General features: G+C 39.3%; 1 long non-coding RNA gene across 1 annotated transcript; it reads right to left on the bottom strand.

Moving 5' to 3' along the window:
• Nucleotides 1-5: 5 nt before the first annotated feature.
• Nucleotides 6-19,913, bottom strand: LOC131594743 (uncharacterized). Its single transcript, XR_009281481.1, has 3 exons — nucleotides 19,778-19,913; nucleotides 17,185-19,671; nucleotides 6-14,957 (listed from the first exon to the last, which is right to left on the bottom strand). It is a non-coding gene; the product is annotated as an uncharacterized LOC131594743 (long non-coding RNA).
• Between the last annotated feature and the right edge of the window lie 248 nt (nucleotides 19,914-20,161).

Raw genomic sequence — 20,161 nt, 5'->3', positions numbered from 1 at the left:
ATGAAGACTAGATCAATTTGTTTTCGTTCTTATCTTTTCATCTTATTTCCTTTTGATCGATGAAAGTCTTAATATCTTGAGAATTCTATGGATTCTTGATAAAGACTAGATCAATTTGTTTTCATTCTTATCTTTTTTCATCTTATTTTCTCTTGATCGGTGAAAGTCTTGATATCTTGAGAGTTCTATGGATTCTTGATAAAGGCTAGATCATTTCTTCTTCTCCTTCTTATTTCTTTTGATTGATGATCTTGATACATGGAGAATTCTCCTACATTTGTCCCGACTCGATAAAAGATCAAATATGGAAGAGAATTGTATGCGGTTGATTTATGACTTATGGAAATTTATCGTGTAGTCGCTATGATTTTATCAAGCTTCTGATAAGTTTCCATTGACCTTAAATCCGAGTACATCATTCACTCACCATCGATCTTTATTACTAACTTTGATAACATACTTGACAAGTTTCAAGATGGTTATCTTTAACATCTAACAACTAACTTTAATTTCCGCCATTTATTATACCGCTCTTTATATTTCTCGCTTTTTCGCTTTATTTAATCATTTCATCATATTTACATTCCGCCATTTTCTCTTTGTCCATTTGGACGTTTATAATTCCGCTATTTTCTCTTTGTCCATTTGGACATATGTTTATGCTTCCGCTATTTTTCTTTTGTCCACTTGGACCATACTTTACTTTTAGGCTAAAACACTAATAAACAACCAAAATCTAAAAAACACATAAGGCTCTCTTTTGGACTATTGGTTACTATCCCTAGCATTCTGGAGACTCGGACTTATGGACTTAGGACCTCTGGACTCTTATTCTGTTATTACTCTGCTGTTATTCTGTCTGTCTGGCATTGGATTGTTGTCTGTTTGTATGTGCAGGTATTTCCTTGAAAGCCCTTGATGGTTAATTCCAAGGCATTGAGATAAGGATTTTACCCGAAAACAGCCGTTACTCTGCCCGATTTTTGTCAGAATTTTAATGTGCTTAATACAAAGTTGTGCTAAGACAATAAGTTCATCTGGATCCCCCAAGTGTTAATGTGTTGGTATTGATAATTCCAAAGGATGGGAAATCTACCTTGGCTCTTAATGTCGAGTGTTGGCTTCTTCTTCGGTTAGACCGTTTCTTTCCTTAGCTTTTATTTTACGCAATAGAATAGCCTCTTCATCTCCTCCCCTTCTTTAATTTTCAAAATCTTCTCCCTTTTTCTAAAACATTCTTATGTTTGCAACCTTTTCAAAACCTTTTTCTCAAAAAATATCTTTCGCCCTTAGTGGCTTTTCTTCAAAAGTTTAGACACCGTTAATTGTCGAAACGAGTGGTTATACCCCACGATTTTGAAATTGATTGATATAATGAGATCTTTTCCGCGTGAGAGAGCTAGTGGCATACTCGTCGATTTTATCCGAGTTGGAGCCCTTCTTTCATTTGCGATGCAAGGAACTCGTTTGTTCTCATGCTCAAGATCAATGGCTGAGTATTTCTCTCCGACGACGATAAAGTGTTTATTCGTTTTTAAAAACGTTTTCCCAAAAGTGGAACTACATTAGCTCTGACTTCTCCATTGCACCGAGGAGGTATGTAGGCACAAAGCTTAACGCTTTGCCGAGCTTATTTTAAAAATAAAACAAACCGTTTTTAGCACACACACACACAGATTTTCAAAAAGGTTCCTGTGGAGTACCACAGATATGAGGGGTGCTTAAAACCTTCCCCTCATATAAGCAACACCCGTACCTAAGATCTCTTCTTTTTGTTTTAAAAAAAACAAACTTTGGGTTTTTTTTCGTTCTTTTCCCTTTTCCTTTGGAAACAATAAAGCGCGGTGGCGACTTTCACTGAAATATTGATTCGAGTCATCCTATGGCTTCGATATCAGATTTTCCCCGCTACAGTAAAATGTTGACTTCACTGGGGATCCAGTTTTTAAGTGTGTTAAGCCTATTTTTGTTTATCTGTGTGTTTTGTATTTGTATATATTATTGTGTGCTTTGTTTGTTTATTTTTTTTTCTTTTTGGTGCTCGATGGTTCCTCTGTGATGAGATAAAGTTCTAACCCGAACTTTGGTGAGTAACTTGAGATAGGAGGTGGTAAGACCAATAGTCGCATGTCAGGAGCAATCCTTACCATGAGCGTCATATGGTGGAACCCCAATCAGTGGAGGCCTCATGGAAGGTAGTAGAGGTTGTTACGAACCATCGTGATAACGCTATTACTTTCAATAGTGAGTGTCCGTAGAAGCTGAATGGCCTAGAACCTTTTTAACCAATCTAAGCCTTTTTAGGATGTAGTGCAGAAACAAGATCAAGTACCAATTTGAGCTTGTTGTCATGCGATACTACGCTCAGACGAGGTCTTTTTAGGCATATTATTGGCGCCCATGAGCAATTGTGCGTGCTGGTAGTATCCGATAGAAGATTGAAAACTCTGGGAACCTTTGTAGAACCCGATTGGCAGGTACAAAATTTCCTAGATTATACCTTTTGGGATGGTTAGACCCATGGCTCCATGCTCGTGACGTCGAACCTTTGAACTATGATCTTATGTGACCTTGAATGCTCTTGATTGTGGTTGATGCATAAACCATGCATTCATGCATCCATGAAAACTCTTTTTCTTTTGATTTTCAAGGAACTTAGAGATCTTTCCTTGTAAACATCATAAGTTTCATCAAACTCAATGGATCTTGGGTGTTGATGGGGTGAAAACTCTAATCCACCAAAATGGATGATTGATTTTGATGATAACTTAATCAAAGCTTTAGTCCAATGTTGAGTGTTTACAAGTTAATATCTTAAGTTCCTTGAAACTCAAATAATAATAAAAAACAAATCATCTGCATTGCATGCATCATTCTGCATTTGGTCCTGCTTTCTAAAAGAATTCTCCAGAGCCTTATTTCCTTTCTCCTGGTATCATCAGTACAACGCTCGTGCTAAGAAGAAATGGAAAGTATCAAACAAGAGATTCTCGAACTCCATGAAGAGGTGATTACTCTGAAGGCTGGTATCGAGCATCTGACTGCTCTGGTTGAGGCTTTAGTTGCTGCCCAAGTCAATCCTTCTATGAAGGAAGAAAGGATGGCAAAGGTCTTTCTTGAAACTCTGAACTCATCCTTTCCTAAGGGGATAGTAGTCCGTACACCTACTGACTTCCATGGAAAGATGGATATGAAAACGCTTCTAGAAAAAGATGTCCAAAAGGAATGTTTGCTTGAAGAAGGTAATTCAGCTGGTAGTGTGCAGAAGTTTGGTAATGACTTTTCAAAGAAGAGAATCAGGGGAGGAAACAATCATCATCAACATCAACATGTTTCCTATGTCATTCCTGTATCCAATTCAGTTCATGCGATTCCAGATTATCAGTAGAGTACTCGTCAACAAGCTCTTCCACCGAACGAGCAAAATTAATCTCAAAAAGTGGAATTTTGATCCCATCCCCATGACTTACACATAATTGTACCCTGCTTTGATTTGTAAGAAATTGGTTCAGATAAGGTCACCGCCTCCTATGCCTGAGAAACTCCCTTGGTGGTACAAAGCTGACGCTACTTGTGCTTTTCATCAGAATGCTCCTGGACATGGCTTAGAGGATTGCTGGCCTCTAAAAAATGAAGTTCAAAGATTAATCCATGCTGGTATTTTGACTTTCCAAGATGTTGGTTATGATGTTCAAGCCAATTCTTTGCCAAAGCATGATTGAATCACTATTGATGGTATCCTGAAGTTCGAAAGATGTTTCGTTCAGCATATGCCCAGATGGAGAGAGTTTTCTCAGTTTTTAGAATTCTTACTGGTTTTCATTCGTAATATTTCTTGTTTTTCAATGCATTGTTTGCATATAGAAACTTGTTTATTTTTGAATGTTAATGCTAATGCAATGATAATGTTTGTCTTGAAGTAATCCATTCGTTTCACTCATGTTTATTTGTTTTTATGCATTATGATACCAATTACTTTTGCCAAACTCTTGCTTATGCAAAGATTGGAAGGAGGATGATGATCTGAAAACGCAAAATTTCTGGTTGTATGCTTTTGAATAAGACCCTGCTGATGATGTACAGGCATTGTTTCAAATTCCCAAACACCGGAGATATAAGGAAGATAATCCCTTGTTAACCCCTTTGAGCCTTGAAGTAGGAGTTTTCTTTTCTAAACAAAAAACCCTAATTTTTAACCTGGGGCAGGGTAGTGTTCAGTTAATTTGACCGAGTGTTCATATTTCAAAAATGATTGTGCATCCAAAGGTCAAGCATGTCATATCCACATCAATGGTTGGATCATGGAAAACCACAATGGTTATTCCCCGCACATGAAAAGGCTGGAAAATGTGAAACCACAATTGTTATCCTTCATCCGCCAAGAAGTAAAGCAGTCACAACCCTCTCAAGAAGTCAAGACAAAGTCAAATGTCACACGATTTGTTCAAATAAAAAAAAAGAATAAAAAAGAAAGAAAAAAGAAAGAAGAAAAAAGCTCGCTAAGTCAAAAACTTGAAAACAAGTGACTTAGGCAAAAGTTAGAGCATCCCGCTGGACGACCAATTCAAAAGAATCAGTCCAGGAAAAAGTTAGGGAAATAAATAAATTAAAAAAAAAAGAGAAAAGAGTGAAAAGTGAAAAAGAAAGGACTATAAAGCAAAAGTCCTCAAAAATGAACAAATATGTGTGAATACAAAAACGAAGACAAAAGGGTGACTGCTACTCCAAGAAAGCTTCATTAGGTCCTTAACGGTACAAAATCCTTTTGAGAGACGAATACTCATGTTGAGTTAACTGAACATAGGACTGGAGAACATCACGAAGATGGGGTGGGCTAAATAAACTTTGAGCCTAAAAATCTTTTTTTCTGAAAACCATGAACCAGGCCACGTTACAACCCTCAAAAGTCCTAATTGAAGCAGGGTTTATTTCGAAAGCATACTTAAACAAGAAAGTGTTCCTGACTCCTATCGGTTATGCTGAAAACTTGTGTTGGTATTATATGCATACAAAAATCAATGTCATTCCTTAACCAGTGATTCATTCACAAGGTTTTGTGACATCTTTTCAATAAAACTTCAAGACTTACATAATTGTTGCATTTTCATTATCATTCTCAGAATAAACATTTTTCTGCTTATAAACATTTGTTTGACATCCAGGAAGTTTACATCTGATCATCAGTAGAAAACTAAAACATTGCCAGGGGCATGTTGTTTTCCCAGTATAATGCTTTTGCAAGTTTGATTACCATCATGGGGAAAATCTCGAAGACTTTGTCGAGTAAAAGAATGTGCCAAGTTTAGTCAATCTGGGCAGCTACGTCGAGATTTGACAAATCTCTCCAAGAATCTGTTGATCTGGGGCAGATTATTCCAAGTCTTCATGATGCCAAGGATCTCTATGAACCTTTTTGAGGTAGTTTCCTTTCATAGACTATGTAGTCTGGGGCAAGTTGTGAATCAGAAGTTACCTTGATCACCTCATTAGCTTGAAGTACAAAGGTTGTTGCCCTGATTAGTCCAGAGTATGTCACTCTCTACCAAGAAGTTTTGAGACAACGGTTGACTGTTGGGTTTTCTTTCTCACCTTGTGTTGAGTTTTGAACTAAAATCCCCTGCATGGTAACTTGTTTGCTTTGATGTTAACTTCTTATTTCCTCTGCAAGTTCAGAATGGAGATTTTCTCCAAAGAAATTTTCTCTGATTCCCCCTAATAGAGCTTGATGTGTTGTCCAACCTTTTTGATAAGAAGAAGATTATCTGTAAATTCCTCGCAGAAATTGATAATCCCCACTGAGTTTGTTCTTCGTGGAAGAATTTTTCTTCAGTGTTCCTCTTCAGCTCATTTGTCAGGATGGAATTAATCCCCATTTGAGTTTATTCCTCAAGGGGCAAAGCTTTGTTTGACCGTTTCTATCCAGCTTGTTCTTGGAGTTGAACTTTGGTCTCTTGCAATACTATTTTGAACCTCTCTAGGCTGGGAAACCTAGATTGAGAAGGCATTTATTTTGCACCTCTTGAGGATTATGCTTTCCTCTATAATGGAGAACTTGTTTGTGATTGATGTTCTTATCAGATATTGAAAGATTTATTTTCCAGCAGTGATGTTATTGCACTCCCTTGGAATTTGTGCTTGAAAGCAAGGGGCAGGTTTTGACTTTGAGCAACTTGTGTTATCCCCATCATGTTTTGGTTGACAACAAATTGAAGCCTCTTTATTTGAGCAAGTTTGTGCGTCTCCACATATCAATCTTATCTTCAAATCAAGTGATAATCTCTCATACTTTATGAACTTCTTGATTCCAAATGGAAGAAGCTCAACGAATGGCAGTCTCTTTCAGCAGAAGACAGTTCGTTCCGCTTAAGGATTTCTCGACAGGGTCGGCAAATGGCAGTCTCTTTCAGCGGAAGACAGTTTGTTCCCTTTGAGATAACGGATGGCAGTCTTCTTCATGAAGACAGTTCGTTTAAGAATTCTTATTTTAAAGTCAGCAAATGGCAGTCTCCTCCATTAGAAGACAGTTTGCTCACTTTTTCCTAAGATGGGTCAACGAATGGCAGTCTCTTTCAGCAGAAGACAGTTTGTTCCCTTTGAGATAACGGATGGCAGTCTTCTTCATGAAGACAGTTCGTTTAAGAATTCTTATTTTAAAATCAGCATATGGCAGTCTCCTCCATTAGAAGACAGTTTGCTCACTTTTTCCTAAGATGGGTCAACGAATGGCAGTCTCTTTCAGCAGAAGACAGTTCGTTCCGCTTAAGGATTTCTCGACAAGGTCGGCAAATGGCAGTCTCTTTCAGCAGAAGACAGTTTGTTCCCTTTGAGATAACGGATGGCAGTCTTCTTCATGAAGACAGTTCGTTTAAGAATTCTTATTTTAAAGTCAGCAAATGGCAGTCTCCTCCAGTAGAAGACAGTTTGCTCACTTTTTCCTAAGATGGGTCAACGAATGGCAGTCTCTTTCAGCAGAAGACAGTTCGTTCCGCTTAAGGATTTCTCGACAGGGTCGGCAAATGGCAGTCTCTTTCAGCAGAAGACAGTTTGTTCCCTTTGAGATAACGGATGGCAATCTTCTTCATGAAGACAGTTCGTTTAAGAATTCTTATTTTAAAGTCAGCAAATGGCGGTCTCCTCCATTAGAAGACAGTTTGCTCACTTTTTCCTAAGACGGGTCAACGAATGGCAGTCTCTTTCAGCAGAAGACAGTTCGTTCCGCTTAAGGATTTCTCGACAGGGTCGGCAAATGGCAGTCTCTTTCAGCAGAAGACAGTTTGTTCCCTTTGAGATAACGAATGGCAGCCTTCTTCACGAAGACAGTTCGTTTTGCTTAAAGATTCCTCAGCAAAGTCAGCAAATGGTAAGTCGCTTTAGTGTAAGTGACAGTTTGCATCCAGTTCCTTTTCTCAAGCCATGTCCTTGATTAAAGAAGAAGTTGATCCCTATTCTCAGCGGCAACTCATTGTTCTCAGCAGCTTATCGTCAACCATTGAGGCGGTAATTCAATTTTCTTCTACCTTCAACTATTGAGTTGGTAGCTTATCGTCAACCATTGAGGCGGTAATTCGATCTTCTTCTACCTTCAACCATTGAGTTGGTAGCTTATCGTCAACTATTGAGACGGTGATTCGATTTTCTTCTACCTTCAACTATTGAGTAAGAGGATGGTCCACGAATCAAAATCTTATCGTCAGTGGTACGGCGGTACATCTCTTCATATCATCAGTGGTACGATGGTGTGTTTTCTGTTGACGGAAGGTTGGCATTCTGATTCAGGATGCATACTTTCTCATCCCCAGTGAAAGAGGATGTTCCCCTTTTCTCATCCCCAGTGAAAGAGGATTCTATAACCTCTCTGACGCGAAGTGTTTTCCCCAGAGAAATTTCTTTCCCTACCAAAGTTTCATCTCTCCAACAAAGTCTTGCCTTCCCCAGCGGAGATTTGCCAGCAAGACATTTATTTTCCCCAGTGGAGTACCTTTTACTCCCCAGTGTTGTCATGCTTTATTATCATCATATGCATTCATTAAACATTGCATTGCATCTTAGGATCAAAAATTGTGTTTTATATATTTAAGTCTCTTCGATTTTGTCAAAACGAAGATTTCCAATCATCGTATCTCCAAATCGAAGAAACTTAAATAGGGGCATCTGTCATACCCCAATTTTTGACCCTAAGATCCTATATCATTCATATCCCAATCACTAATCAAGAGCTTCACTTGGAAGTTTTGTTTATGGTGTTGCACTCACCTCATCAATAAGAGGGACCATCAAGTACCAATGATTGTTTATCTTGTATGCATATTATACTAACCCAAATACCAAAAACATTGCTTTATTTCTTTGTAGGCTTTTGTTTTGTAGGTACCAAGCCAAGACATGCAATAAACAAGGCATTTTTCACATTTTTGACTGATGAAATCGATTTCCCTACTGGGTAAATCGATTTCCCTGCAGCAATCTTCAACAAAATCACATTCTGGACAGCATGAAATCGATTTCCCTCCTGGGTAAATCGATTTCCCTAGTGTATTTTGCGCCAAATTCTCTTCTGGAACAGAGTGAAATCGATTTCACTCTTGGGGAAATCGATTTCCTTAAGGCGAAATTCAAAAAGTATAAGGAAGGAAGCTTGACATCATTTTGGCACCTTTTTATTTGATCATTTTACCAATTTTCCACCTCATCAAAATTAATCCCTTCATTAAACCCACTTAAACCCCATTTTACCACTTTTTACCATTTAATTGCCACTTTAATCACCAATTAAACACAAGCTAATTACCAAATGCAAAAAGAACAAACTACCACTACTCTTGCTCTCATCCTATAAATAGAGCCCACTACTCTCTCATTTCTCAAGCTTTGAGAGCCAAAAAACCCCTTGCAATTTCTCTCCTCATCCCTACCAAATTCACCAAAGCTCTTTGTTCTTTCATAAAGTTTGTGAGTCACACCTTGAACCTCACAAACTTTGAGCTAAACCACCATCTATTTCACTCTTTTTTCTTCAATTGTTGAGAGATCAAGATTTGTCTTGGTGATTCTTGATGTAGATCTAAGTTTTGTTCAAGATTTGGTAATTTTCTTCATCCTTTTTTGTATATCACAATGTGATTCTTTGTTGTTTGTGTTCAATGCATCTTTGATGCTATATTGGTGCTATTTGTTGGTGATTTGATGGAAAATTCGTGCTCTAATTGATGTGTGATCATAAGGTGTTTGTATATTTGTTCAAGTCAAGTTCCATGTCTTTAAATGCTGTTTTTGCTGAAATTTGCACTGGGGAAATCGATTTCACTAAGGCTGAAATCGATTTCCTGCTGAACGTAACTTGTTTTTTTTGAAAACTGCACTATGGAAATCGATTTCCCCCTGCATGAAATCGATTTCCAGCAGGCATAATGTGGTTTTTTGCCTTTTTTGTGCTTGTTTTGGCTTCCTTCTTCCTCCACTTCATTAATATCATTGGATCTAGGGTGTTGATAGGTTTGAAATGACCTAATCCACCAAAATGGATGAATGATATTAATGATAGTGTGAGTTGATTATCTTTTATGCATTTTATTCTTCTTTTCATCTTGTTTCCTTTTGATCGATGAAAGTCTTAATATCTTGAGAATTCTATGGATTCTTGATGAAGACTAGATCAATTTGTTTTCATTCTTATCTTTTCATCTTACTTTCTTTTGATCGTTGAAAGTCTTGACATCTTGAGGATTCTATGGATTCTTGATGAAGACTAGATCAATTTGTTTTCGTTCTTATCTTTTCATCTTATTTCCTTTTGATCGATGAAAGTCTTAATATCTTGAGAATTCTATGGATTCTTGATAAAGACTAGATCAATTTGTTTTCATTCTTATTTTTTTTCATCTTATTTTCTCTTGATCGATGAAAGTCTTGATATCTTGAGAATTCTATGGATTCTTGATAAAGGCTAGATCATTTCTTCTTCTCCTTCTTATTTCTTTTGATTGATGATCTTGATACATGGAGAATTCTCCTACATTTGTCCCGACTCGATAAAAGATCAAATATAGAAAAGAATTATATGCGGTTGATTTATGACTTATGGAAATTTATCGTGTAGTCGCTATGATTTTATCAAGCTTCTGATAAGTTTCCATTGACCTTAAATTCGAGTACATCATTCACTCACCATCGATCTTCATTACTAACTTTGATAACATACTTGACAAGTTTCAAGATGGTTATCTTTAACATCTAACAACTAACTTTAATTTCCGCCATTTATTATACCGCTCTTTATATTTCTCGCTTTATCGCTTTATTTTATCATTTCATCATATTTACATTCCGCCATTTTCTCTTTGTCCATTTGGACGTTTATAATTCCGCTATTTTCTCTTTGTCCATTTGGACATATGTTTATGCTTCCGCTATTTTTCTTTTGTCCACTTGGACCATACTTTACTTTTAGGCTAAAACACTAATAAACAACCAAAATCTAAAAAACACATAAGGCTCTCTTTTGGACTATTGGTTACTATCCCTAGCATTCTGGAGACTCGGACTTATGGACTTAGGACCTCTGGACTCTTATTCTGTTATTACTCTGCTGTTATTCTGTCTGTCTGGCATTGGATTGTTGTCTGTTTGTATGTGCAGGTATTTCCTTGAAAGCCCTTGATGGTTAATTCCAAGGCATTGAGATAAGGATTTTACCCGAAAACAGCCGTTACTCTGCCCGATTTTTGTCAGAATTTTAATGTGCTTAATACAAAGTTGTGCTAAGACAATAAGTTCATCTGGATCCCCCAAGTGTTAATGTGTTGGTATTGATAATTCCAAAGGATGGGAAATCTACCTTGGCTCTTAATGTCGAGTGTTGGCTTCTTCTTCGGTTAGACCGTTTCTTTCCTTAGCTTTTATTTTACGCAATAGGATAGCCTCTTCATCTCCTCCCCTTCTTTAATTTTCAAAATCTTCTCCCTTTTTCCAAAACATTCTTATGTTTGCAACCTTTTCAAAACCTTTTTCTCAAAAAATATCTTTCGCCCTTAGTGGCTTTTCTTCAAAAGTTTAGACACCGTTAATTGTCGAAACGAGTGGTTATACCCCACGATTTTGAAATTGATTGATATAATGAGATCTTTTCCGCGTGAGAGAGCTAGTGGCATACTCGTCGATTTTATCCGAGTTGGAGCCCTTCTTTCATTTGCGATGCAAAGAACTCGTTTGTTCTCATGCTCAAGATCAATGGCTGAGTATTTCTCTCCGACGACGATAAAGTGTTTATTCGTTTTTAAAAACGTTTTCCCAAAAGTGGAACTACATTAGCTCTGACTTCTCCATTGCACCGAGGAGGTATGTAGGCACAAAGCTTAACGCTTTGCCGAGCTTATTTTAAAAATAAAACAAACCGTTTTTAGCACACACACACACAGATTTTCAAAAAGGTTCCTGTGGAGTACCACAGATATGAGGGGTGCTTAAAACCTTCCCCTCATATAAGCAACACCCGTACCTAAGATCTCTTCTTTTTGTTTTAAAAAAAAACAAACTTTGGGTTTTTTTTCGTTCTTTTCCCTTTTCCTTTGGAAACAATAAAGCGCGGTGGCGACTTTCACTGAAATATTGATTCTAGTCATCCTATGGCTTCGATATCAGATTTTCCCCGCTACACCAGTACCGAGACCTCATCTTCACTCTCACTCGTAAGCGCAATTGGGGACGCGTCCTGTTGGATGACCCCCGTATACAATTACCTAGCAAGTGACCTCTTGCCCGCTGATCCAAAAGAGGCCTCCACCATCCGAAGGAGAGCCTGCTCGTACGTCTTAGTCGAAAATCGCCTCTACTGGAGAGGATTTTCCATACCCCTCCTCAAATGTATAGACGAGGGCACAGTTCCCCACATACTCCGAGAGATACACGAAGGAATCAATTCCCAACATCTAGGAGGAAGATCACTTGCTCGGAAAGCCCTCCGAGCAGGCTACTATTGGCCGACGATACAAGACGACGCCAAAGAATACGTGGAGAAATGCGACAAATGCCAACATTTCGGGGACATGCACCTCGCACCCTCCAACGAACTCAAGTCCTTATCATCTCACTGGCCATTCGCATGGTGAGGGATGGATCTCCTCGGTCCATTCGTGACCGGAAGCAATCAGAACAAGTACCTAATAGTTGCGGTCGACTATTTCATCAAGTGGATCGAGGCCGAGCCATTGGCCAAAATCACATCCTTGAACGTACTCCGCTTCTACAAAAGAAACATCCTCGCCCGGTTCGGGGTACCATTGGCTATCATCACCGACAACGGCACCTAGTTCACAGACGGGCGCTTCCAAGAGTTCGTCATGAAATTAGGAACGAAGCAACATTTCGCGTCAGTCGAACACCCACAAACGGACGGGAAAGCAGAGGTTGCTAACAGAGTAATTTTGAGGGCCCTCAAAAGAAGACTAGACGAGATAAAAAGGGGATGGGTAGAAAAGCTGCACAGCGTCCTGTGGGCCTATCGCACCATCCCACATTCCACTACCGGAGAGACCCCCTTCCGACTCATGTACGGAACGGAGGTCATGATCCCCGTCGAAATACATGTGCCTTCGAGACGCATCGAAGAGCCACTCGAGACAAAGGGCAACATCGAGGCAATCAGGGAAGAGCTCGACCTGGTCGAGGAAATTCGCACCGGGGCCGCTCTACGCGAAGCTTCACTCAAGCAAAAAATCGCCCTAAGACATGACGCGAAGGTCATTAAACGGGAATTTAAAGTAGACAGCCTAGTGCTAAAAAGAAACCACAAAGATTCCCGAGAAGGCATACTGGCCGCGAATTGGGAAGGCCCCTATCGTGTCCGAGCAAGGACACAAAATGGGGCATACTACCTGGAGAACTTGCAAGGAGAAGAACTCGCTCGACCCTGGAACACTGAGAAACTCAAATGATACTACAGCTAAAATAAAGGTGCGGCCTGGTACGAGCCAAACGCCTCTGAATGAAACAAAACAACGGGAGCCCGCTCTTTTTATCGAGCAGACTCTTTGTTCTTCGAGGAGCCCTAAATACAGAGTATCCCCATCATAAACATGTACCATGATGGCAGAACGCCCCGCTCGCGAAGGGACCGTTCATGCCACGAGCCCCGGAGCTCAATACAACAAAATCCAAGACTCACCATATGCCAGGCACATGTCCCCGGTAATCGACCACAGTTCCACACACTTGGCGATCAACACAGTATAGTTGAGCAAAAAACTCCCGAAAATGCAAAATAAACCGTAAAACACAACAAGATTACTTTACTTATCATTCATACAAATTACAAAACAGATATCGAATAAAAGGGAAACGCTTCACTCCCTCTGACGAGCAAACTCCTCTGAATGAAGGTACTGGTACCAATCTTCATCCCATTCAGTCTCGGAACAACCTGTCTCAACCACGCCTCTTACCCCCGTCAACCGGGCACGAGCATCCGAATTCGCAGAGCCTCGAGAACGGGTAGCAGAACTACTTGAAGTCTTCTTATCCTTCGTCTTCTTCGCCCCGCTAGAACGCGACATTGAAGACACCTGCTTTTCCTTAGCTCCTCCCATTCCTGCGAAAAATGAAGAAAGAAGAGGTCCGCGAGACCTCCTTTTATAAGGGAAGAAGGGGAACGATAATCTTGGGAAACGAATATGCCTTCAATAAATAAAGACATTGGAAAACGATAACACTCTTTCCAAAAAATCACTATGCATGCACACAGATTCCAAGGAAATAGCAAAAACCGTTAATACTTAAATAATTACGGGCAAAAGCCCGATGAAGTGCCCAACTACGGCCGTTAAGACCGAGCTGGTGAGAATACTTACAAATTAAGAATGGGGGGCATACCCCCCAGCATAACACTTACAAAATCAAGGCACGCAGGCCCAAACATTCAAAACACATAAAAAGAAAATCTTCAAACACCTTCCTAGACTTGGACCTCCTCGGCTTCCTCCGTCACGAGCTCCTCCCCAAAGGCCGGAGAAACAATCTGGTCGCCCTCCACACGATGGTAAGGCCCAGTACCTTCGATCACCAACTCCACCCCCGGATTCTTCAATTTGAGCTGGGCCACAGTGGAGTGATACGATCCTCGGCAGCCGCCACACAGTCACTCCCCAAGACTCTGATATATTGAATCAAGTCTGCCCGGGTTAAAAGAGCCTTCTCCTCTTCCGACTCATCCTCAGCAGGATCCTGAGAACGGCGAAGAGAGGCCTCCCTAACCGAAGAAGACATCATTGTTCCATACAGAGTTCTGGAGAGCAAGGTGTATCGACCTTGCACGTCCACCAGAGCAGCCTCCTTTTCGTTCAGCCGAGCCTTCACAGCGTCCAGTTCCTCGCCCTACTCCTTCAGCAGCTGGTCGTTCTCCTCCAAGGCAGAGGCCTTCATCTTGACCTGCTCCTGAAGCAACCTCACTACTTCCGCTGACAAAGGCGTCGAGCGAGCATAGAGAGTGGCCATCTCCAGAAGCCGAACCATGGCCGAAGCGTCCTGCACAAGGAACCTTTGACGAACAGAAGGCTCCAAACCCTCAATGTGCAGAGATTCAGCACGTGGAATAGTCAAGGAGGGTCCACCTTCGAAGAATATGGGCTGAAGAAAGTACGAAGGGAGGGTGAAGATATCAGCAGCCTCCTTCTGAGTAAGGTCCACGACTTCGGTTCTCTGGCGCTTGCGGCGAACCAAGGCGTCCGGATCGGGCTGTGGGCGAAGGGGAGAAGGAATCACCGTAACTGGCCTCAAAGACTCGTCCTGATCAGAGTTCCTCAGGGGGGAACCAGCAGCGGTAGCAGCACCAGAGGAGGAGACACCCAAGCCTCCTACCGGGGATCTTTGCGCAACAACCAGTCTAAGACCAACGCTCTTCTTAACAACCCCTTTTAACTTGCTGGCCTGCCTAAGCATCCGGTCATGACGAGCACGATCCATTGACTCTGCAAAAGGAAAAGAAAAACGTGAGAAAACTGCCCCTCATAAAACCACTAAGAAAGAAAGCTATTAAAACAGCAGAGCCAAAATAAAAGACGGGACGAAAAAGAAGGAGCAGATACCCAAATAGGCAAACGCCCCCTCATCGGTTCCCTCAACTAGAAGCTCCTTAATATTAATCACCCCCGGCTCCCTAATAGGCTCCCCGTCCTCGCCAAGGATAGGTATCCCCGAGCGATCCACTTTGGCGACTACAGGAAGACCCTGCACGAACCGCTGGAGGGCAGCGTAATCCCCTCGAGCGTCATCGTCCAAATCCGAAAGCCTGGTGATATATTGATCGGTCCCATACCTGAAGTGGTCCTGTGACCAGAAAAACCTAAACTTATATCGACGGGAGGTAACAGGCTCCCTAATGTCGTTGAGCACCGGACGACCATGAACATCCAAAGTCGGCATGCGATCAAAGACACTTTCCCGAGCTTCCCGAGAATGAGGACGAATGAGGAAGAAGCGAGGCTTATAACCCTTCAAAGAGTCAGAATAAGACTTGAAAATTTTCTTGGACTGCTTTAAAGAAACCCATCCTTAACGACCATCTTTCACCGTACGCTGAACACAGAATATATAAAATAACAGAGGGATCGTTGCCCCTATCTTTAAATGCGTACAGACCAACTCAAAGGCCCGGATAAAAGCGATCGAGTTGGGGTGAAGCTGCCCAGGAGCCACCTCCAAATGATTAAGCACCGCCACTTGAAACTCAGTGAAAGGGGCACGAAAACCCATATCCTGAAACACCACTTCATACATAGGAATTAAATTCGGGGTATACACATCACAAATTCGGTCATCTTCGGCCGAAATCAGAACTGACAACCCTTCTCCCACCTCGGTAAAGACATCAGAGTCATCCTCCACGAAATAACTCTCTACGTCCAGTGCTTCCTGATGCACCCAGGCCAACTGAGGCACCTCTTGCCGGGCTGGAGGGGTAGAGGACGACGAGTCCGACGCCGTCGGACGAGTTGCATCGGCCATTTTTCACCTGAAACACAGGGGAGAACAGTGACTTCGATAATTAAATCAAATCCACCCTTCCACCATCGTCCAGAGTGAAAGGGAACTTCAACGGCCCAGAGACCAGATGAACCGCGTCATTGCCCCCTCCATTACCACAAATCCCGAGCTAGACGAAGTTCGCGCCCGGGAAAAGGGCAAAAACACAGGACATCTGACTACGACACACGTACATGAAGAAAAACACCAAAAGCATAATCAAATGACTATCAACAATGCAGAAAGCTAGAATCTAAAGATAAATTCAACAAAACACAGTCGTGGACGACGGAGAAGCCTCTTATCTCCGCCATACGCCACCACATTCATCATCTATTTTCATCAAAGCCTTCCTAAAAACCTACCCTAACCACATGCAATCAGTTCTAAAACAACGATCGAAGCATAAAATACAGAAATAAAAGATCAAAGGTTGACTTACAGGTACGATTTTGATGAAAAGTTGAAGAATCTGTAACAAACACCACTGCAAGAAAGAAAGGCCGACGGAGGGAAAACGAAGTGACTGAATTTGAAAAGTTTGGAAAAATGAGGGGTTCTTCTATTTATAGGCTACCTAAGGCCCCACACGCGCCGCACGTGCCATACTGTACAAAGGAATGGCAATCATTAACCCTATAGCATAGGTAATTGATTAGTCATCATTTCGCATTAAATGCGACACTCCCCCTTGCAACCTTTTTTGAAACGACACGCTTCCCTACTCCCGGCCTGACCCTTCTTCTCCCCGGAAATGCACGACCTACCTCCCTCGGATATCTTATGCTCGGACCCCAGAAAGACCCCCGGATCAACTTCCTATAAGTCGTCACTCCTCTGACCGGAAGCAACGACTTGGGGGTCTCCTGTTCTGGACCGGCCCAATCTAATCAATTGGGCCATTCCCGCCTTCGGCCCAATATGCGTCAAATCACACGTGGCGGTTTCCGTCCAACCAGACCGGGCAAACTTGCCAAGTAATCGACCACGAGGACCCCTCGTGCTCGGCAAACAACCAGTCCACGCGTCTCCTAAATATCCGCCCCATAAGGAGGAGTCTAATCCGCTCAAAAAATATCCTATAAATAGCCCTCTACATACAGAGGGCGAGGTAATCTTTTCTTACCCCAAAAACTCTCTCACTTTGTTGTACCTTGTGGAATATATACTTACTTTGGTATCGGAGTGCCTTGCAGGTACAACCCCCTTTTTCTCACATCCATCATCCCGAACTTCAAGCCTTCATTGTTGCTGGCCACCTGACCCGCTCGGTAAGATCAATATATAAGAAAGAAAAACATTTAGTATAGCATACAATTAGGTTCGGGTTTCTCTGGAATAACAACATTTAAAGTTTTGGGTGGTGGTGTTAAGATTAAACTTCATAAAAGAGACTATGAAAAATATCGGAAAAATAGGTACCATTCAGAAGAAAAAAACAAGAAAGAAAAATAAAACAAAGAGAATTAAAAAATATTAAAAAAAGAACGGGTACCAAAAATATTTGAAAAACTTTAAAATAACTTAGGACCTACCCCTAAATGTGTTGATTACGGAAAAATAAACAAAAACCTCTTAAAAATGGATAAATGAAGGAATTTAGTGCCTAACTCTATGAGTTAGTCCACGTTTCCCAAATTTATCCAAACCTAATTAAAGTTGTGTTACAACCCTTAAGACCTCAAAATATAGTGTATTAACAAATGTTTGATATAGTAATTATAAAGAATTCATGTTTATCGTAAACTCGTCATTCGGGTGAAATGGTGAGAAGATAGAAAATTTTGAAGAGAGATGATTATGATTGAAGTGTTTTGAATTACTCGTCTCAAGGTATGAGAATAAAAATAGAACTTCCGAAAGAGAATGGAATTATTCTGCTAAGTAGCGTCAACTAAGAAATAATCATTGAAATAAACAATTTCTCATGTTTTCATAAAAATCTTAATTTTCAAGCTTTTTTCTCAAGGACAAGAAAATGCTCAAGTTTCGGGTTGTAATGACAATCCATCATAGCATGTTTTTAATAACAATTTCTTTTATTTTAAAGTACTTTAAAACTTAAAGTGTTTATATTTTTTTTTTGTAGGTTTTAATAAAGATTCAGTAGAATCGTGGAAAAATTCAATCCAAGTCAAAATTCAATCCATAATTTTCTAAACTTGTATGAATTTTTATGCGCTTTTTAGAATATTGAAGTTTCCCTAAAATTTCATTCATCAAGATTTAAAAGAGCAAATATGATATGATGAAGATTTATCAAATTAAATATTACAAATTAACTTAATGAAGATTAATTTCATGCGCTTGTGGAATTTATTCAACTCCATTTGAAAGTAGAAACCCTAATAGGCTTTGCAGCTGAGCTCACTTACTATCAAAGAGGAACTCTTCATTGTAAAAGACTCAAATCTTAAGAATCAAGCAAGGCTTGTTTAGTTATGTTGAGTATTTTGTTTTGTTTTAGTTTTGTGTTGTTATACTCCATTCATAAGTCATATTCCTATATTGAGGAATATATTATCTTGAGTTGAAACTTGTTCCATCATTCATAAGCTATTGTAACTGTCCAAACACTAGGGAGAGTGTTTGAAAGAAATTGAGAGGGGTCTCATATTCAGGGAGGGCCGTGAATAGAAATTAATGGGTAGTACTAGAAAAATGTGCATTGAAATAAGGTGGTTTAATTAAGACAAATTTGTACTTTTGACTAATAAGATTGAATTTTCTTTTTTTTGGTTAACGCTCTCTAAACATAGGTGACTTTGCATCGAATTGGATTAACAATTTCTTGTATCATTTTTACTTATTGTTATTTTTATAGATTAGGTACTAATCTTGTCATACACATTATTGCAACATTGTGTGTGACACCTTAGAATTCCCCAACCATAATTTCAAACAATATATTTCCTTACCATAAACAAAATAGGATTGTGGGATTGTTTATGCTTTTTAGAAAAATATGGCATATTGAGTTGTGATATGAGATATTTTTTCATGCAATAAGCCTTCTTGTGATTTTGTCAATGCCATTTTGTATTGACAATAATAAAGAAGGTTACTTGACAAAGAAATCCTTCTTAACTATTTTGTAAAATAATCGTGATTTAAGAGAGAACGTTGTAAGTTACACAAAATATACCATAGGAAGAAGCAAAGAATTCAAAAGGAAAGTATAAATTTAAAGGGACAACAAACACGGTTGAAGTCTGAGAGAAAAGATAAAAGTAATAACATTTATTTACTCCCTCCATCTCACAATAGGTGTCCTCTTTCTTATTTTTATTTGTCTAAAATTATTTGTCCATTTAGAATACCAATGTGATATTTATTATTTATTTCCACTAACTTACTCTTATTTATTGTAATTTAATTCATTTAAGTACTCCACTACCTATTATTAATAAGGTTATTTTAGTAAATGAGACTCATTTTAGCATTGAAATCAATATAATTAATTATTTTCTTAAAATGTGTGAAAATTTCAAAGAGAACACCTATTGTGAAACGGATGGAGAATTTATTTTTTAAAAGCTACATGTTAAAGGTACCATTAATATTTTCCACATTTACAAATGTGCTTTATGCATTTTGCAACTTCAGCAAAAACACACTTAGTAGCAGAACAATCTTTATCAGAACTGCACAAATCTAATCCTAAGATGTCAAATGAAAAAAATGAATATTAATAATTGGGAATAAAAAAATGTGTATATGATAAAGAAGAAAAATTGAAGATTAAAAATTGACAAAGTGAACTTACCAACGTAAGTTGAACCTTCTATGGTTAAGAAAAGAAAATTAATTATAATATAAACAAAACTAAGAACTTTAGACATATTTTTTTCTTGTTGGCAAGGCAAAAATACCAAATTGTTTGATCACTTTAGAATGTAAAAGCTCCCATTCATCGAATTTATATTATGCTGAAATAAAATAGTGTTTACCAATATTAAAGTTGCAAAAGACCATTCAAATAATTAAAATAAAAATCAAATATGTCTTTTAGTTGTATTAATGGGTTGAAGTTGTCTTTTAAACTCACTTAATGGATCACTTAACCATATATGACTTAAAAATCATAATGGTTATTTGAGTTTTTATTGGCAAAATATTCATTTTTGTCTCTTAATTATACCCTTGAATT

Source organism: Vicia villosa, linkage group LG4 (genome assembly GCF_029867415.1).
Source record: "Vicia villosa cultivar HV-30 ecotype Madison, WI linkage group LG4, Vvil1.0, whole genome shotgun sequence".
NCBI lineage: Eukaryota > Viridiplantae > Streptophyta > Magnoliopsida > Fabales > Fabaceae > Vicia > Vicia villosa.
Note: the sequence above shows the minus strand (reverse complement) of the source record. Positions and strands in the feature narration are given on the sequence as shown.